This window comes from Mchenga conophoros, linkage group LG8 (assembly GCF_057382185.1).
Source record: "Mchenga conophoros isolate Kocher_MC1m ecotype Shallow Benthic linkage group LG8, M_conophoros_male_GT1.1, whole genome shotgun sequence".
NCBI classification, from domain to species: Eukaryota; Metazoa; Chordata; class Actinopteri; order Cichliformes; family Cichlidae; genus Mchenga; species Mchenga conophoros.
In genome coordinates, this window is record NC_140533.1 from 4407238 (window position 1) to 4414188 (window position 6951).

Below are 6951 nucleotides of genomic sequence, written 5' to 3' on the forward strand. Positions count from 1 at the left end.
ATTAAGTCAGTTGAAGGGTGAAATTAGCACACAGCGTGAACCTGTGAAATTTAGGACAGCGCAGTGGTAATTGGCTGAGATGCTTTAGCTTCTAACCTGTTTTTGTGCACAGGGGGAGCGAGGGCAATTTGCCATGAAAATGCTCTGCCTGATACTGCCTGCTGAGACAGTGGTTGTGTGCTGGACTGAAAAAGGTTAGTTTATTCAACATTTTACCTGTAATTAATGTTCTGATTGAGTCCTTCTTTATAGTCTAAAAAATACTTCTTAACCTGTAGATCACAAAGTAGTTGTAGCAGGGTCACAGGAAGACAAAAAAGGTTAAGCAAAAGCATGCTGAAATTATGATTTTATTCACAGGAATGAGTGTACAAAATAGAGTGCAAAACGGCCAAGGATTGAAATGACGACACAAAAAATCAAAACGAGAAACGGCAGAAGCGAAAATGTGATAAAAAGTATTCTAATTGCGATTATGACTTTTTATATAAGTTTTGGAAACATTAGATATCGATTGGCTCACAACCAATGTACAGCTGAGCAGCAGGAGTGATTTAGATCACTGTTAGTGTAGCTGTAATCAACAAGTCATGCCGTCACTTTGTTGTAATTGGATGTAAAGGCACATGTCTTTGCTTATTTTCTATCTTTGCAGTTGTTTCTCATTAGGACATTTTTGCATCTTTGTCGTGTCTCATGTTTCATTACGGTCACTTTAGGCATTATATTTCTGTTGTTGTGTGTTTCATCATGTAGTTTTCCTGTCAGGTTGGGCATCTTTCTTATTAGTTTTGCATTTCTTATTTTGTGTTAAAAAGATTCCATGGGTTCCCTGAGCCTTCAGCTCCTTGACCTGATCCTCTGATGAATTTGTAAGTTCATTTACAAAGAAATGAACAGTATTTTTATTATAGTTTAATTTTAATGGACAGACAATACATCAGCCAAACACACAGAAAGAACATATTGCATAAAAGTTATAAATTAATTTGATTGAACACAGACATAATTCTGTTTGGGTTTTTTTGTTTTTGTGTTCATGTGACAGACATTAAGTCAATCAATCATTTATCCTCCTAATCTCATCACCCACAGAGTAGAGCTCCATGTGAAAGATGGGAGAGCAGCAGAAAACTATGAAGGTAAAATGCAAAATATGAGAGCTTGTAGAAATAGTGAGAGTGTGTCGAAAAAATTGTATCTTGAAATTCTCACACACATTTGTGAAATTTTAAATTTTGAGTTACAGAAAAATTATTCAAAAGTGTGCAGATTGATTTACACACGTATACAGATATCTGCAAACTTGTAATTCAAATTTTACTCATATTTATTTATTTATTACGTACAACCTCAGGTCTGTGATTACAGCCTCTGATATCTCAAACACACAATGATACCAACCTAAGGAATAGGACGTTTGTTTCCTTTGATGCAGGCTGAATGGATGAAAAGCATGAAAACAACTTTAAACACTTGGTTTCAAACATGACTGTAATGCAAGGATTAGTCTCTTTAGTGCTACCAACAAATCTGTCCATACTCTTTTAGTATATCTTTGTAAAATAAACAAATAATTTATTTTCAAAATGTTATTGATTTACTATAGCGCACACAAAAGACATACATTAGACATTATACAGACAGTATACATTTGACCGTTGTTTTTAAGTGAATAATATAATAAGGTTTTTATGCCAATAGTTAAATGCTGAGAGATCAGAGAGGTCCATGTGTTGACCTAAGCTATGATAGCCTTGTCATCACTTGTCAGGTCTGTAAATGCCATTAGCATTTATCTTTCGTCGTGCCACTGAGGAAGCTCACAGTTAATAGAGATATAGGCTTTAGAGATCAGCTCAAATACATCTCAGAGCAAACTACTCCCCTTCTGTCCCTGCAGTCGCCTTTTGTCTGAAAGCCATTATAATACATAATTATAGTCCCTGGTAATAATTGTTAGAAGGATATCATACACCTATTACAGCAGAAATTATCAGATACTTGCACTCCTAAAGGAGTGTTAAACTGATTTCATGTGAGTGATATAAAGTGTTCTGGAATGTGTTGAGTAGCCTACGATACAGCAGAGACACATTACTTCCTTATAGGTATATTAGGGATATTTGAGAACGATCTTGGGTTTATTGTTAGAAGAAATTTAATATTTTCACAATAATCTCAAGGGGGAGAGATCTGGATTCTTACACGGAGCTCAAATCCTGTAAAAATATGAAGCGTGAACAATTATCAGTTACTAGCTCCATTCTGAGGAGCAGATAGCAGGATGGTGGTTTTTACAGCAGTGGTTCTGTGTGTGTGTGTGTGTGTGTGTGTGTGTGTTGCTCTCCCCTTCCTCTGCACAATTTGTCTTCCTCCCTCAAACTGAAGGTGTTTCCGCTCATAATCGTGGGCATAGTTTATAAAGAGGAAGAGGGGGAGAACCAGAAGAGCTGTTTGGCCATTCAAGGCAGTGTGTGCACTGTGTGGATGTGAGAGGAGGACTCCTTGTCATTGCATTACTCCCATTGGGTGAGGTGTTCAAATAGTGTGTTGTTTAGCAACAGACATGCACCAGATTTACTGGTTGGAGATTGTTTTGAGTTCTAGTTAGTATGACATTAATAAAATAAACCATGTTTTTTGTTGCCTGTGATTACCTTGGCCTCCAACTCCTTCTTTCAACCCGTAGACCTTCTTTTTCTCTATATAGAAGTATACTTGCAGTAGACTTGGTAAGTCCTTGTTTTCCACTTATATTAGTTCGTAGGGAAAAAAGAACTCTAAGAACTCTAAAAACAGTCTAAGGGGGGCACTTGTGTACTGGCCTTGGCTACAGCAATGTTTTTATGTTTTTAAAAAAAAGGAAAAGAAAAATGATGATATACTGTCCACTTTCACTCTGCGTCTCTTAAGCAGTAAGTGGTTCCTCATTGTTTGATAGCTGAACTGAAATGGGAAAACTGACCTGTCAGCTGTAATGTTAGGGTCTGTAGAGCATTTATTAAATAAGAACAGTGTGGGGGAGAGCTTGTTTGAATCAGGTGCACCACTTGTTCACCAGAGTCTATTAAGTCTACTAGCAGCAACCGACCACTCAGCCCAGCCCCTATGAGAGTGGTTTATGTTTTTTCACTTGTTTTTTTTTTAGAGTAGGGCTCCATCATGTAAATTAATCTTTATATATCTAGTGTTTCATGTTCACTTTAAAGAAACCTGTCTGGTCAGGACAGGTTTCTTTCCTGACCAGACAGGTCAGGAAAGAAACCTGTCTGGCAAATGACCTTTGCTTAGAATTGTAATGTCTGCATTTATGAGAGAAAGTGTCTATAATTAGGTGCTCGAGAATCTTAATTTGATTTTAACAGCAGGATGGTCGTTGCAGTATTCATAGAAAGATCGGAAAGAGAAGTTATGAAGGTAGTCATAAATTCTTTGAACATTCTTATAAACAAGGGAAAAAAATAAAGCCATCTGGACCAGGTGCTTTGTTATTGGACATTTTATTAAGAGTGTACAATTGTTCTCCTGGAGTATATGGATTTATCTAAAGTCTTGGCCCATTAAATGAGGTGAATCTGTGAATACCTTCCAGATTTGGGTTATGGTCAGTGGTAGAGAACTTTATATAAAACATTTTTTTACAACTGCAGAATTATGGGAAGATTCATATATAGAGCTTTTTTACTGTATTTGAGCCTTCTATACAAATTGCCACAATCACACCTTCTTATTAAGTGCTTTCTATTTAACATTTACATTTTAATAGATGCGTCTGAGAGCAACTTGGGGTTTAGTATCTTGCTCAAGGATATTTTAGCAGCCAGCATTCAAAATACTGCACCAGCCTTCCAATTACTAGATGTCTTGCTCTACTTCCTGAGCTACAGCCACCCCAAAAACGTGGATTTGTTTTCTTAAATCACACAGCACCTTTTCAGAAGGATTTTTTGTGTATGTGCTTTCTAGTAACTTAATTTATTCTTCCAAAATCTTTTTTCTAGTTTGGTGTCTTTTATATATAAATTTGATGTCTTTCTTCCTGTTGTTTGAAGTATTTAAGGAACGCCTAGAGAAGAAGCACATTGAAGTCGTGGAGTGACCTAGCCAGTCTCCAGAACTCAGCCACATAGAAAATCTGTGGAGGGTGTTGAAGCTTTAAACTGCTGAGCAGCAGCCAAGAAACCAAAAGGATTTTAAAGAGTTTCTGCAAAGAGGTCCTGAGATGTATGCAAACTACTGGTGACCAAACTACAAGAAACCTCTTACCACTGCTTGCCAACAAGGATTCCATCCCTGTTTTGCTTGGTGATTCAATTCTTATTTTACTGAGTGACATAAATAGTTGGTTGTGACAGGAATCAATGTAATATTCCAAGTTTCCCAGAGCCCTTATCTGTGATGTGTCGGAAGGTTTTCCGACACATCACAGATGAGAAAAGTTTTAGCAGAGAAAATTGTGTCAGAAAGGGCTGTGTCGGGAAAAATTTTCTGACACAATTTTCTCTGCTAAAACCTTTCTCATCTGTTCTCATCTTTGCCTTTTGACAGTGGAGCAGATCAGACTCAAATCCAGGCCACTGCACTCTGGCCATGTGACATATGGTCACCTGCTCAATTTTGTTTATATTCTTCTTCTTTTTGTTGATGGTTTTTGGGAGCCTGTTTGTAAACCAAGTTTTCCAAAAGGGAAAATAAAACGAACTGAACTGAAGGATGCTGGTAGCATCATGTTGTTGGGTTGTTTGCTGTCAGTTGTACTCGTACATTGCAAAAAGTGGATGAATAATGAAGGACTACCTCCAACCTCCACCTAAGATCAACAGCTAAACAACTGAAAGTTTGACATAAATGAGTCTTCCAACAGAACAATGATCATGAACACACCTCACACTGGTTTAGAATGGATAAAGCAGGCAAGCTTCTGGTATGGCCTTCCAAAAGCCCTGACCCCAACTCTGTAGAGAATCTGTGGACTATGCTTTAAAGCCAGTACTTTCCTGTACCAGGAAACAATGACTTAAAATAATCCAGACAGGATGAGAAAAATGCATGACAAACAATTTGATATAATGTAACTGAACTTTGCAGTTTTTCTTAAGCAATAAAACATGAGTGAACCAGGTTTAACATCAGCATTTAAAGTGAAACCTGCATCAACGGAACCCAAGGTTCCTGATAGAAGATTTAGAAAATGCGGCAAGGGGACCTACACCGTAAAAAAAAAAAAAAATCCTAAAAAAAACAGTAATATTCCGGCAGCTGGGGCGCCAAAATAATACCATGAAATAACAGAAAATAACTTTCCCATGAAAATACGGTTATTTTCAGTAATGACAATACAGTTTGTTACCCTAATTCTACATGGGATTTTGCCTTTTTCAAGTGCTTTTAAACATTTAATTAGGAACAATTTAATGTGATTAAACAATGAAATTACCTATAAACAAGGTCGTTGAATGCGGCAATATGAATAATAATACTTAAATGTACAGAAATATACAGTTAACAGTTGGTTTAAATAATAATGGATTGCGTTCATATAGCACTTTATGAGACCCTCAAAGCGCTTTACAATTCCACTTTATAATTCCACCCTGGCCATCACCAGGTGATAGGTGAAGTGTCGGGGCTCGAACCCCGTTGGCATTACAAGGCGAAATGCCAACTCTTGAGCCACGATCGCCCTAAATAGCAATAATTATTATTATTATTTGATGTAAAAAAAAAGGTTTATACAAATCATTTTATATTTTTTTCCATAGCAATACATTTGAATTTAACAGTTCAATCTTTCAAATAACGGACAAATATTTGTGAAATTATGATGCATTTGTGAATTATTTTTAACAATTGAAATATGCATATGGACAGACAAATACATTTAAAAAACAAGAAAATTATGTTTTATTACATTTACAGTAATTTTACGTTAATTTGCATTTGAAATGTAAAATCACAGTCTATTTATGTGAATTTAATGATATTCTAGAAGAACAGTCTAAAACTGTAAAATACACAGTAAAATACTTTTATATTACAATTTTTTTAGAGTTTATATTACCTTAGGTACAAATCGGTTGGGGGCACAAACAAAGACTTCTGTTTTTCCATTAAGTTATTAGTCATCCAGCCTTTAATAGTGCCTTAGCACTTCTGCAAAATCTGTAGCTTAGAACATTCTTGGGGCTTTAAAGAGATATATAACTCAATGTCATCTGCATAATGTTCTTAAAACTGCTCAAAAAGGGCTGAAAATATAAACAGAAACAATAGGGGCCTCAAAACAGGACTTTGTGGTACACCATAGGCAAGAGAAGTGGAAGAAGGCCTTTATTGTAAGCAGCAGCAGATTATTAAAGTCTTTAACTTTGTTATGAGAGGATAAATAAATTAAAGCATAAGAAGGTTTTACAGCAGTAGAAGAATTTAGGGTACGAGAACTAACCACAGGGTGAAGTGGAGACAGAAGACCAAGAAAAGTCCAAGTTGAGAAAAATACAATGATGATTAGAAATAAAAACAAATATGATCAAATGTTGATATTTACCCAGAGTAAAAACAAGCTCTAGTGTGCATCCTTTGGTCTGTTTGGGCTAGGTGGATGATAAACAGAAACACAGTCAAAAGGATCCCAATTCCCCACCTTAATCAGCTGTAATTTTGCTGAACAACATGCGAAATGTTCTCCAAATAGCAGCAAGATCAGGCCACATGATCATTTTTAATCAAGGAAAAACAATGAATTAGGGAGTTAAACATATTCCACATGCACACCGGCTCTTTTCTGTCGTTATTGCACCAATTATTTTCTTCTACTTTGGTGCTCCAAAAGTAGTAAACTTTCACATGGGCTAAAAGAATAGTCCACAAATAGTGACTGAATTTGAAATTAAAATTTTGAATTAAGGCAGGGCTCATTGGTCATTCCCAAAGGCTTCAATATGGATG

At 36.2% G+C, this 6951-nt stretch overlaps 1 long non-coding RNA gene across 1 annotated transcript; it reads left to right on the top strand.

The window, feature by feature from the left end:
* The first annotated feature begins 812 nt into the window (after positions 1-812).
* On the top strand, positions 813-4358 carry LOC146567940 (uncharacterized). The gene is made up of 3 exons (XR_014893501.1): positions 813-872; positions 1096-1142; positions 4056-4358. It is a non-coding gene; the product is annotated as an uncharacterized LOC146567940 (long non-coding RNA).
* Positions 4359-6951: the final 2593 nt, after the last annotated feature.